This window comes from Lipotes vexillifer, unplaced genomic scaffold (genome assembly GCF_000442215.2).
Source record: "Lipotes vexillifer unplaced genomic scaffold, Lipotes_vexillifer_v1.1 scaffold120, whole genome shotgun sequence".
NCBI classification, from domain to species: Eukaryota; Metazoa; Chordata; class Mammalia; order Artiodactyla; family Lipotidae; genus Lipotes; species Lipotes vexillifer.
The window spans coordinates 1,948,802-1,963,283 of NW_006791240.1; the positions used below are offsets into that span (position 1 = coordinate 1,948,802).

The following is a 14,482-nucleotide window of genomic DNA, read 5'->3' on the forward strand; positions in this document are numbered from 1 at the left end:
AAAGTGTTCCCCCTAAGATCAGTAACAAGACAAAGATACCTGTGCTAATGTTCTGTTCAACATTATACTGGAGATTCTAGATAAAACTATTAGTGCTAGTATTTTCAGCAAGATTGCAGGATACAGAATCATAACATAAAAATCCATTGTATACAATAGCAAAGAAAATCCGAACATAACATTTAGAAACAACTCTATTTATGACAGCATCAAAAATAATAAAATACTAGAGAATAAATTTAACAAAAGAAGTCCAAGATTTCTGGCATTTGACTTATGGCAAAAAGTACAAATCCTCTTTGAAAGAAATTAAGAAGACACAAATAAATGTAAAGACATCCCATGTTCATGGATTGGAGGACTTAATATTGTGTAGTTGGTAAGATTCCCCAAATAAAAGATTCAACACAATCTCTATCAAGATCGCAGTTGGGTTTTGTTGTTATTGTTGTTGTTTTGTGTGGGTGTGTTGTCTTTTTTTCAGAAACTGACAAGTTGATCCTAAAATTTATGTGGAAATTAAAGCAACCCATCATTTCCCAATTTCAAAATTTATATGAAATGTCCAGAATAGGCAAATCTATAGAATCAGAAAGGTTAGTGATTGCTTAGAAATGGGGTAAGGAGTGAGAGAATAAAAAGTTGAGAGCTAAAGGGTACAGGTTTCTTTTCTGAGATGGTAAAAATGTTCTAAAATTCACTGTGTTAATAGTTGCATATATCTGTGAATATACTAAAACCCTTGGACTATACATTTTAAATGGGTGAATTGAATATATGTGAATTATATCTCAATAAAGTTGGCATTAAAAAAATAAAACAAAAAAATAAAACGCAAAGAAATGAAGCTCTTTTCCTCTTACTATTCCTCCTGCCTTCCTGAAAACTCATAAAGCTAACAGGTAGGGCTAAACAAGGCAGGGGTTTGCACTAGGGCTAGAGGTGAGGAGCTGCAGTGGCCAGCAGGGTGGCAGAGCCCTCAGCTGAGTCAGGAGCATAACCAGGCAACATGGTATCAAAGACCTAGAGAGGTGAGGAGGGTATCCACCCAACAGGGTTATTAGCCAGGCATGGGAGACAGAGAATGAACAAAGACTGAACAAAGAATGAACAAAAACTGTTCTGTTGAGCAGACTAAAGATACATTATAATGTAAATGTTGTGAACTAGATCATTTTCCTAAAAAGGACATTATGGGACAATTAGCAAAATTTTAATGGGGTCTGAGAATTACATGGTAGTAACATATTGATGTTAATAATTATATAAAAGAATGTTCTTGCTATATATAATTATATAAAGGTAGTAACACACTGATGTTAATAATTATATAAAGGAATTATATAAAGGAATACAAACACAATATTCAGGGATGATGGGACATTATGTCAGCAATACTCTCAAATAGCTCAGGGAAAAAACCGCTTACTACTGTGCTTGTAATTTTTCTGTAAGTTTCACTTTATTTTTAAATTTAAAAAATGAGAAAGAAAAAAAAAAGATGAAGATTCAAGAGAAAGTGACAAATATTAAAGATAAGCAAAGTAAATCAAACATGTATAGTCAAGTCTCTGAAGAAAACCAAAGCAAGGAAAATAGAACAAACCGTGAACAGTATAAAAAATTCCTTGAAATATAAAAAGATACAAGACTGCATACTGAAAGTGCATACCACTTAAATGAGAAATCAACTCAGAATATTTAAGACCTATCTAGCAAAATTGCTGAATTTAAACAAAATCCTTTGAACATGTGGGCAAAAAGAGCAGGTGACTTACAGAAAGGATATTAAACTGTCATCAGACTTTCAACAGAAATACTTTAAGCCAGAAGAAAATTAGTAACAAATCTGAGATGTACAAAGAAAGGTTAGTCCAGGATTTTATAGCCAAGCAAATGGCTGTCAAACATAATGGTCCCTGATAAACTAATACCAAAATGCAGTTCTCAGAAAACATTCTTCCCATGAGTCCTTCCTGAAGAATAAACTATAGAATAAGTTTTAGATAGGCAAAACACATCAATGTAAGGCATGTGATGAACCTTAAATATATAAGTACTTTAATAGCTACATTGTGAGTTATTGTGAGTTGGAACTTCAACATATGAATTTTGGGGGAACACAATTCAGCCCATAATATTTATACTTCAGAAATTAAAAAATGGCAAGGAGAACAGAGAGAGCATATGGAAAACAACCTAAGTGTTTTCAGTAATTATGTCTGTAGGGTAGTATTGGTACTGTAGTTCTTAGACTGTTATATGTGTAATTATAGGCTTTTCTAATTCTAACATCCTCCATGTACTTGCCAGCAAGACATCTCAATGTGGAAGAAAGGAGATACAGATTTAACTAAGAGGAGGTAGAGATAAAACACAGCAAGTCCTAAATTTCCCATTAATAGAGACTAGAGATTCTTGGAGGACCGGCTGATTCCAGGACTGAAACAACAAAATATTCAGGATGAGCCAGAAACATCGTCATAGGAAATAGCAAGGAAGCTATCAAAGACTACAGGGTCATGTCAAATGGACTAAGAGACCAACTAGAAGAGATACCCAGAGTTGGAGCAATTTGAAGTTTTAAAAGAAAAACACAGTAACTGCTATAGATCGAAACACCTCAAATACATTTAAATCTAAAAGTTTATAATGACACTTTAAAAATTGGAGATCTCTGAATAATGAGAAAGTGGCATTAAGATTATATTATTCCCCCTCAGTGGTCATTAGGTACATTATTAGTCAGAGCTGCTAGAGGAGAAAGTTGTTAGTATATACAAAATGTATATTAACTGGATAAACCCAGTAGGAATTACCCATTTCAAGACCAATGGGTAAAAATTATTTGAATATGGGTAATAAAATAAGGCTCTGCTGGGCTTCCCTGGTGGCGCAGTGGTTGAGAGTCCGCCTGCCGATGCAGGGGACGCGGGACAACAAGTTGCTAAATAAAAATGTGTCAAAAAGAAGTCAAAAGGGAAATTATAAAATGTTTTGAGGTGAATGAAAATAAAGGCACAAATGCCAAAACATAAGCAGGTAAAGCAGTACTGAGAGGCAACACTGTAAGTGTTTATATTAAAAAAGACATCAAATCAACAACCAAGTCTTCCACCTTATGACACTGGATAACAAAAGAACAAACTAAACATAAAACAAGCAGGAGGAGGAAAACACTAAGAATTACAGGAAAAATTATTGAAATAGAGAAAAACAATAGAGAAAACACAACAAAAACAAAAGCTGATTCTTTGTAAAGATCAAAATTGACAAACCTATACCTAGACTAATTAATATGTTAATATTATTATCTCAATAAATGCTTATCTTAATAAATACAGAAAAGGCATTTGACAAAAGCCAACACCCCTTTATTTTTAAAAGTGTTCAGCAAAGTAGGGATAAAATGGAGTTTCCCCAATCTGATAAAAAGCATCAATGAAAAACTCACAGATAACAACACATTTAATGCTAAAAGACTGAAAGTGTTCCCCCTAAGATCAGTAACAAGACAAAGATACCTGTGCTAATGTTCTGTTCAACATTATACTGGAGATTCTAGATAAAACTATTAGTGCTAGTATTTTCAGCAAGATTGCAGGATACAGAATCATAACATAAAAATCCATTGTATACAATAGCAAAGAAAATCCGAACATAACATTTAGAAACAACTCTATTTATGACAGCATCAAAAATAATAAAATACTAGAGAATAAATTTAACAAAAGAAGTCCAAGATTTCTGGCATTTGACTTATGGCAAAAAGTACAAATCCTCTTTGAAAGAAATTAAGAAGACACAAATAAATGTAAAGACATCCCATGTTCATGGATTGGAGGACTTAATATTGTGTAGTTGGTAAGATTCCCCAAATAAAAGATTCAACACAATCTCTATCAAGATCGCAGTTGGGTTTTGTTGTTATTGTTGTTGTTTTGTGTGGGTGTGTTGTCTTTTTTTCAGAAACTGACAAGTTGATCCTAAAATTTATGTGGAAATTAAAGCAACCCATCATTTCCCAATTTCAAAATTTATATGAAATGTCCAGAATAGGCAAATCTATAGAATCAGAAAGGTTAGTGATTGCTTAGAAATGGGGTAAGGAGTGAGAGAATAAAAAGTTGAGAGCTAAAGGGTACAGGTTTCTTTTCTGAGATGGTAAAAATGTTCTAAAATTCACTGTGTTAATAGTTGCATATATCTGTGAATATACTAAAACCCTTGGACTATACATTTTAAATGGGTGAATTGAATATATGTGAATTATATCTCAATAAAGTTGGCATTAAAAAAATAAAACAAAAAAATAAAACGCAAAGAAATGAAGCTCTTTTCCTCTTACTATTCCTCCTGCCTTCCTGAAAACTCATAAAGCTAACAGGTAGGGCTAAACAAGGCAGGGGTTTGCACTAGGGCTAGAGGTGAGGAGCTGCAGTGGCCAGCAGGGTGGCAGAGCCCTCAGCTGAGTCAGGAGCATAACCAGGCAACATGGTATCAAAGACCTAGAGAGGTGAGGAGGGTATCCACCCAACAGGGTTATTAGCCAGGCATGGGAGACAGAGAATGAACAAAGACTGAACAAAGAATGAACAAAAACTGTTCTGTTGAGCAGACTAAAGATACATTATAATGTAAATGTTGTGAACTAGATCATTTTCCTAAAAAGGACATTATGGGACAATTAGCAAAATTTTAATGGGGTCTGAGAATTACATGGTAGTAACATATTGATGTTAATAATTATATAAAAGAATGTTCTTGCTATATATAATTATATAAAGGTAGTAACACACTGATGTTAATAATTATATAAAGGAATTATATAAAGGAATACAAACACAATATTCAGGGATGATGGGACATTATGTCAGCAATACTCTCAAATAGCTCAGGGAAAAAACCGCTTACTACTGTGCTTGTAATTTTTCTGTAAGTTTCACTTTATTTTTAAATTTAAAAAATGAGAAAGAAAAAAAAAAGATGAAGATTCAAGAGAAAGTGACAAATATTAAAGATAAGCAAAGTAAATCAAACATGTATAGTCAAGTCTCTGAAGAAAACCAAAGCAAGGAAAATAGAACAAACCGTGAACAGTATAAAAAATTCCTTGAAATATAAAAAGATACAAGACTGCATACTGAAAGTGCATACCACTTAAATGAGAAATCAACTCAGAATATTTAAGACCTATCTAGCAAAATTGCTGAATTTAAACAAAATCCTTTGAACATGTGGGCAAAAAGAGCAGGTGACTTACAGAAAGGATATTAAACTGTCATCAGACTTTCAACAGAAATACTTTAAGCCAGAAGAAAATTAGTAACAAATCTGAGATGTACAAAGAAAGGTTAGTCCAGGATTTTATAGCCAAGCAAATGGCTGTCAAACATAATGGTCCCTGATAAACTAATACCAAAATGCAGTTCTCAGAAAACATTCTTCCCATGAGTCCTTCCTGAAGAATAAACTATAGAATAAGTTTTAGATAGGCAAAACACATCAATGTAAGGCATGTGATGAACCTTAAATATATAAGTACTTTAATAGCTACATTGTGAGTTATTGTGAGTTGGAACTTCAACATATGAATTTTGGGGGAACACAATTCAGCCCATAATATTTATACTTCAGAAATTAAAAAATGGCAAGGAGAACAGAGAGAGCATATGGAAAACAACCTAAGTGTTTTCAGTAATTATGTCTGTAGGGTAGTATTGGTACTGTAGTTCTTAGACTGTTATATGTGTAATTATAGGCTTTTCTAATTCTAACATCCTCCATGTACTTGCCAGCAAGACATCTCAATGTGGAAGAAAGGAGATACAGATTTAACTAAGAGGAGGTAGAGATAAAACACAGCAAGTCCTAAATTTCCCATTAATAGAGACTAGAGATTCTTGGAGGACCGGCTGATTCCAGGACTGAAACAACAAAATATTCAGGATGAGCCAGAAACATCGTCATAGGAAATAGCAAGGAAGCTATCAAAGACTACAGGGTCATGTCAAATGGACTAAGAGACCAACTAGAAGAGATACCCAGAGTTGGAGCAATTTGAAGTTTTAAAAGAAAAACACAGTAACTGCTATAGATCGAAACACCTCAAATACATTTAAATCTAAAAGTTTATAATGACACTTTAAAAATTGGAGATCTCTGAATAATGAGAAAGTGGCATTAAGATTATATTATTCCCCCTCAGTGGTCATTAGGTACATTATTAGTCAGAGCTGCTAGAGGAGAAAGTTGTTAGTATATACAAAATGTATATTAACTGGATAAACCCAGTAGGAATTACCCATTTCAAGACCAATGGGTAAAAATTATTTGAATATGGGTAATAAAATAAGGCTCTGCTGGGCTTCCCTGGTGGCGCAGTGGTTGAGAGTCCGCCTGCCGATGCAGGGGACGCGGGTTCGTGCCCCGTTCTGGGAGGATCCCACATGCCGCAGAGCGGCTGGGCCCGTGAGCCATGGCCGTTGAGCCTGCGCGTCCGGAGCCTATGCTCCACAACGGGAGAGGCCACAACAGTGAAAGGCCCGCGTACCACAAAACAAAAAAAAAGGCTCTGCTGAAGGCACTGCATTGGGGGAATAAAACTAGAACTTTGGAAAAACAGAACACTTTTCTTGCCATTCACTGAAATTCTAGCATTCTAAATATAGTATAGCTATAAAGTAATATGCCTGATATTTTAAAGCAAATAGACCTAAACAAGTATGATCAAATGAGTGGTGTATTTTGCAAAAGAATCCCCTTAGAACTACTCACATACATTCTATTACTCAAAATACTCCTTATATCTAGGAATTTTTTTTAAAAAAACTATTTTCAGAGTCTACAGGGTTTTTTAAAGACCTTTATTAACAGGTGCTTGCAGTTTACTGACTTTTTTGAAAAAAAAATCATGCTGTGAACTTTTATTATATTACAAATTAAAAATAAGGTTCTTAAAAGCTCAACTTGAACAAATATGAAACAATTTAAAAACCTTTAAAGGTGTACTGAGAAAAACCAGCCTTAAAAAAAAAAAAAATGTTTGTCATCATCAAAGAGTCTTTAAGTAAAGATAGTAAAAACTGCAGCCTGCATAGGTAGTGCACATAATGCTTCTAGCTATCTGGTCAAGGGGCAAAGAGCAAGCACTTGAGGTCTTCAGCTCCACTCTCCTTCACTTCTTATTGCTGAACCTTTACATTCACTTCTTCTTGTTGGATAGCTAAATCAGGTGATGGCAGAGATGGGAAAAGTGCATTTACTCGGCCTCCAGCAAGACTAATTCTCAGCTGGTGCATCTGCTGCTTTTCTCTTTGCCATCTTGTGCTTTAGGGTTTTCTGGGGGTCTGCATTGGTAATTGAAGCTACGTCCTTAACAACGTTGAGGTGACTGCTGACCTTAGTCTCATCTCCTTTATTTTCCCTAGCTCCTTCACTGTGGTCCTCATTAGGCTGTCTTGGGTGAAGTAAGCCCTTGTGGAATGGTGGTCTATAAACCACGTTACATACTCTGTCTCACTGGTCTACGTTGCTCTCTTGCACCCTGGTTGTCAGCACCTTCCATCACTTCTCCCTGCACAGGAGGGTTGGAATACTGTGGTCGACACCCGTAGGGTCTCCACGTGGTACGATGGGCACAGTGGCCTGCTGCAGAGCCTGGCCTTTGGGACCACTCTCCAATCCCTCATTCTTTCTCCATTCTCATTATTCTGGTCATTCTGCTGTTAATTGTGTGGAGCACCCCTATAATGTGGACGGTATCTATCATGGTTACATCTGCCGCATATTTACTGCCTGGCACTAGAGCTCCACCAGGGCCTGGAACATTCACTGCTTCCACACCCTTTTCTCCTTTCAGCAACATCAAACTCCAAGTTTCTCCATCTCTTACACTGCAAAGGTGCCTCCTGGAGTTATTCTTCTTTAGGGCAGACTGGTATACAAATACATCTTCTTTGGTGTTATTCCTATTGAAAAAATCACATCCGTTTCTTACACTGAACCATTTTACTGTTCCAGAAACCTTCACTGTGATGAGTTTCTTGTCCCTGCAGGCAGGTGCTGCAGATGTGAAGCCACCGGGGCCACTGCTCCCCATGGTGCCGCCGGGATGGGCCTCGGCCTGGATGCTTACGGTTGTAATGATGGTGACTGGGGCCAGCTGAGGCTGTGGCTCCTTGGGGAGATGGGGGTGCTACTCAGGGCTCCCTGGGGTCAGCTCTCCATTCCCACTACCAGCTGAACTCTACAGCATTTTAAATTATATTTTTGAAGGAGAACTGATCCCCAAGGGATTGATTTAATTTTGGAAAAAGAGAAAAGATTTGAAGCCATGCTTGCTGAATTAATAGGTGTCATAAAACCATCTTTCATCAAAAATACAGTTTAGCTCTAAAGGAATGAAACTGTTTCCTTGTGTCACTTAAAAACTGACCATGCAGGCAATTCCAAAAAAGAAATGCAATTAACTTGAAAAATGGTAGCATATTTTGAATATGTATATATCTTCCAAAAGAAACTGGCTAAAAAGGAAAATCATTTAAAATATTATAGTTTAAAAATAAAGCTTCCCTATTTTACAGAGCAAGTTGCTTATATAACCATACTTCAAAGGCACATTAAGTACATATTACTCAGAGGCTTTTATTTCTATAAAATTTTTATTTACAAATGTACTAGACATAAAAATATGTGTGATACAGTAAAAGGAAATAATCAGGAGACCAGAAAAACCAACTAAATATAAACAGTTCCTCAAAAAGAAAAAAATGATGGAAATGGAGTGGAGGAGAATCACAAAAGAAGAGCTAACGCCTTGGTATGAAATGTACTAGAGCAGCGGCCCCCAACCTTTTTGGCACCAGGGACTGGTTTCGTGGAAGGCAATCTTTCCACAGACCGGCGGGAAGGAGGTTTCTGGATGATTCAAGGGCATTACATTTATTGTGCACTTCATTTCTGTTATTATAACATGTAATATATAATGAAATAATTATACAACTCACCATAATGCAGAATCAGTGGGAGCTTGTTTTCTTGCAACTAGATGGTCCCATCTGGGGGTGATGGGAGATTGTGACACCCAAGGTGCGTTGCTTACGTCCAGTCTACTCCGTGATCTCATTCTGCTTGCTGTCACTGCAGAAAACCCTGCTTCACCAAGACAGGATGTTGGAAATGCAAGCAGGCTTTTCAGTGCTTTTGTGGCAATCTCAGGATATTCTGCCTGACTTTAATCCAGACGTATGGAGATTTGAAGTTGTCTCAAACATACTTTTAAGGCCACTGTCATTTGCCATCTCAGGCAGTTGATCCTCTTCTAGCATGGACAAAGTCGATTCACCTGGCTTATTCACGAATAAGTGAATCTACTCCTTCCCAGTTCAGGGGTCTTTTGTGGTTGGGAAGTAATGCTCAAACTCCTCTGAAAGCTGAGATAGGTGATCATGCACCAGCTGGGAGCGAAAAGGCCCTGGTTCAGTCTATTTCAAAATCTCTGCTAATGTTTGAAACATGTCAAAAATCCCAATGTTCACTCATTGCCCCCATAATTCCAGTTTGGCTTTGAATGCAGCCACTTTATCTACTGACTTGAACACAGTTGCTGTTCTCCCCTGAAGTCACAGACTGAGTTCGTTGAGCAGGCTGAATATGTCACACAAGTAACCAAGTTTTGAGACCCATTCTGTGTCACTGAAATGTGCTGCCCGTGGTGACTGTTTTTCTAAAACAAATCTCTGGAGCAGCTTTCAGAACTCAAAAACTCTGACCAGGGATCTCCCTTTAGAAAGCCATCTCACTTCTGTGTATAAGAGAAGACGTGTGTGCTTCTGCGTCCATCTCCTCACAGAGCTGCACGAACAGACGTGAGTTAAGGCCATGTGCTTTAATGTGGTTTATAATTTTAATCACATCTGCAAAATGTTAAGTTCAGTCGACATGTTTCGTCTAGCCAGAACTTCTCTATGGATGACATAGTGCGTAAACACACATTCAGAAGCGACCTCTTCGACGCGAGTAGTGAAACCAGAAAGCCATCCAGTCATGGCAGCCACTCTGTCCGTGCATATACCGACACAAAATGCCCAATTCAGTTTTCGTGATATGTAATCATTCAAAGACTGAATAGTTCTGCAGCTGTGGTGTTGGTCGGCAACAAAAGTGCACATAACATATCCTCATGCACATCCTCCTGAAAAATATATCGCACAAAAACAAGCACTGTTGCCTTGTCAACATCGGTAGACTCGTCAACCTGGACTGCGTACCATGGTGACTCATCAATCCTCTCTAACAATTGTGCCTCAATATCCTCTGCTATTTCGCCAATTCATCTTGTTACGGTGCTAGCCGAAAGAGGCACACGTGCCACCTTTTGAACTGCAGCCTCTCCTGAAAGTTCAGACAAATGTCCTTAGCAGCAGGCAGGATCAACTCTTCACCAAGAGTAAAGGTCTTCTTAGCTTTAGAAACGCGGTTAGCCACTAAGAATGACGCTCTCAGTGCAGACACATTTGATGAAGTGGCGGCCTTCGGTAATTGCTTCTGCTCTTCGTGTTCACGTTTTTTGTCTTTTGAAAAACTCCAAAGGCTTGCCTCCATGCGGCAAAGCAGTTTTGAAGGGTTCATGGATTTGTTGGATAGAGAGTCGCCACGTATTCTACAAAGCGGGCTTGGAGAATGTGAATCACCTGTTGCAATGAACCCATAATTTAAGTAGGACTCTTGGTTTTTTCTTTTGAATGCAGCTTTCTTTTTGTTGGCATTCTTAGAGTCTTCTGCTGTCTCATCATTGGGTCTTTCTCCCTCTTCAAATAAGCTCTCCAGCGACGTTTGATTTTTACTCATTTTTGGCTAGGGTTAGCTTGTGGGCTTACCAAAACTGTGACTGAGACAAGTGTGCAGGGCAGGAAAGAGGCACATACAGAAGTGGTAAATAAAATAATGGGCGGGCCATGCGTGGACTAAATTGTCGGATTCTGACTTAAAGCCCACCACCAGATGCAGCTGTATAATTGAAGTACATCGACTCACCTGCCACTATAAAGCCTGCCACCAGATGCAGCTTAATTGTCATTTGCCACTCACCAATAGGGTTTTGATATGAGTCTGCAAGCAATTGATTTATTATGGTCTCTGTGCAGTCAAACCTCTCTGCTGATGATAATCTGTATTTGCAGCCGCTCCCCAGCACTAGCATCACTGCCTCAGCTCCACCTCAGATCATCAGGCATTAGAGTCTCATAAGGAGCACAAACCTAGATCCCTCGCATGCGCAGTTCACAGCAGTTCGTGCTCCTGTGAGAATCTAATGCCACCACTGATCTGACAGGAGACGGAGCTCAGGCAGTAATGCAAGCAATGGGGAGCGGCTGTAAATACAGATGAAGCTTTGCTTGCTCATCCACCACTCACCTCCTGCTGTGTGGCCTGGTTCCTAACAGGCCACAGACCACTTCCGGTCTGTGGCACAGGGGTTGGGGACCCCTGTACTATAGAATGAAACAAGCAAAACTAAACTATACGTTCAATTATAAAACATTTAATGCTTCTCTTTGAATTCTGAAAGGACACTACAAAACTTCATTCAAGTTTTTTTCCTCCCACTTCAACTAATTGCCTAAGGTGTGATAATCAAGATTACTCATGACCTCCACGCTGCTAAATTCAGTAGACATTTTTCAGTCCTCAATTTACTCAACCTGTCAGTATCATTTGAAAGTTAATCATTTCCTCTTCCTTTAAACACTTCCAGGACACCATACTATCCTGCTTTTTCCCTTACTCCCTTGCTCTCCTAATTTTCCTTTGACGGGTCCTCCTCATCTCTGCAACCTCCGAACATTGGCTTTCCCAAGGACTCATTACTCAGTCATCTTCTGTCTCTCAACTCACTTTATTGGTACCTAAATCCAGTCTTGGGGCTTTAAATCCTGTCTATGTCCTGTCAACTTTAAACTTCTATCTCCAAACTACACGTCTCCCCTAAGCTCCAGACTTATCTCATTTCTCCATTTAGATGTCTAATAGGCATTTCAAATTTAACATGTCAAAAGCCAAACTCTTGATCTTCCTCCCCAAAACTTAGTCCTTCCAAGTCTTTCCCATCTCAGTAAATAACAAATCCATCAATTCAGTTATTCAAGCACTGGGTCACCTTTGAATCCTCTCTTGCTCCTTTACCCCATATTTATAGTGACAGAATATCCTACTCACTTTACTTCCAAAATACATCCAAAAGCTGTCCTCTTAGAGTTTTAGTTTAGGTATGCTTTATCAAAATCCAGTCAAGTGTCCATCTCCGGGCTATTGTAAATAGAGCTGCAATGAACATTTTGGTACATGCTTCTTTTTGAATTATGGTTTTCTCAGGGTATATGCCCAGTAGTGGGATTGCTGGGTCATATGGTAGTTCTATTTGTAGTTTTTTAAGGAACCTCCATACTGTTCTCCACAGTGGCTGTATCAATTTACATTCCCACCAACAGTGTAAGAGGGTTCCCTTTTCTCCACACCCTCTCCAGCATTTACTGTTTCTAGATTTTTTGATGATGGCCATTCTGACTGGTGTGAGATGATATCTCATTGTAGTTTTGATTTGCATTTCTCTAATGATTAGTGATGTTGAGCATTCTTTCATGTGTTTGTTGGCAGTCTGTATATCTTCTTTGGAGAAATGTCTATTTAGGTCTTCTGCCCATTTTTGGATTGGGTTGTTTGTTTTCTGTCATACAGAGTGAAGTAAGTCAGAAAGAGAGAGACAAATACCGTATGCTAACACATATATATGGAATTTAAGAAAAAAAATGTCATGAAGAACCTAGGGGTGAAACAGGAATAAAGACACAGACTTACTAGAGAATGGACCTGAGGATATGGGGAGGGGGAAGGGTAAACTGTGACAAAGCGAGAGAGAGGCATGGACATATATACACTACCAAACGTAACGTAGATATAGCTAGAGGGAAGCAGCCACATAGCACAGGGAGATCAGCTCGGTGCTTTGCGACCGCCTGGAGGGGTGGGATAGGGAGGGTGGGAGGGAGGGAGATGCAAGCGGGAAGAGATATGGGAACATATGTATATATATAACTGATTCATTTTGTTGTAAAGCTGAAACTAACATACCACTGTAAAGCAATTATACTCCAATAAAGATGTTAAAATGAAAAAAAATTAAAATTTAAAATTAAAAAAAAAAAAATCCAGTCAAGTCCCATTACTTTCCACTGCTATCAGCCTTGTCTAAACTACCATCATCTTTCACCTAAATATTTGCAATAGCCTTCTAACTAGTCTCCCTGTTGCCACTGATGCTTTTAATATTGATATCAGATCAATCCACTCAAGACTCTCCAAAGGCTTTCCATCTCACTCAAGAGTAAAAAGCAAAGTCAGAACAATCATCTGCAAGTCTTTTATTGATACCTGAATTTATCTCATACTACTCTCCCTCTGCCTCTCTCTATCCTAGTCACAAGGAAACACAGTCACAGTGTTTTTTAATCTACCAAGTCAGATCCTACTAATGCCCTTAAGACTTGCCCTCCCATTTGCCCTGAAAGCTCTTCCCCAGATGCACGTGGCTGGCGTCAACTTCATCTCCTTGAGGTCTTTGGTAAAAACTCTTCTAATCACTCTATTTTAAACTGCAGTCTACCACTTTCCCTGTTTTTTAGCTACTTTATTTTTCACATTGTACTTATCACCATCTAGCACATTATATATTTTTCTTTTTTATTTTGTTTTGTTGTCTGTCTCCTCCCATGATAGTGTACATCCTCTTTCCCCCCAGTACAGGCAGGAATTTTTTTTATTGAAGTACAGTTGACTTATATTAGTTTCAGATGTACTTATAGTGTACTTAAAATACAGTAACTTATATTATAAGATGTACTTATAATATAGTGACTTATATTAGTCACTATGTCTACTGACTGCTTCAATAGTTTTATAGATTACACACTACACAAAGTTATTATAATACTATTTATAATATTCCTTGGGCTGTACATTACATCTATGTGACTTGTTTTATAACTGGTAGTGTGTACCTCTTAATCCCCTTGATCTATTTCACCCATCCTCCCATTTTCCCTCCAGCAATCACTGGTTTGTTCTCTGTCTTTGTGAATATGTTTCTATTTTGGTATATTTGTTGATTTGTTTTTTTTTTTTTAGATTCCACATATTAAGTAAAAAAAATACAGTATTTGTCTTTCTCCGTCAAAGCAGGGATTTTTGTCTGTTTTATTCACTATCATATCCCTAGCCCCTGAACACCTAGAATAACAATGCCAAAAAACAATATTTAATAGTAATATTTACTAAAAGAAAGAACGACTGAAAGAGTGAATGATTCTTATTTATATTCAGTCTCCATTGGCTTGCATTATTTTGTTTTTCCTTTCTATTAAGTATGTATTGAATATATGTTACCTTTGATTTGAAAAAGAGGTCTACAGCATAGGCTGTAGGG

General features: G+C 37.7%; 1 protein-coding gene and 1 pseudogene across 1 annotated transcript in view; both read right to left on the reverse strand.

Annotated features, from left to right (window-relative positions):
* NBEA (neurobeachin) overlaps nucleotides 1-14,482 on the reverse strand; it is a 640,668-nt gene that overhangs the window by 534,008 nt on the left and 92,178 nt on the right.
* On the reverse strand, nucleotides 7,282-8,101 carry LOC103077118 (nuclease-sensitive element-binding protein 1 pseudogene; annotated as a pseudogene).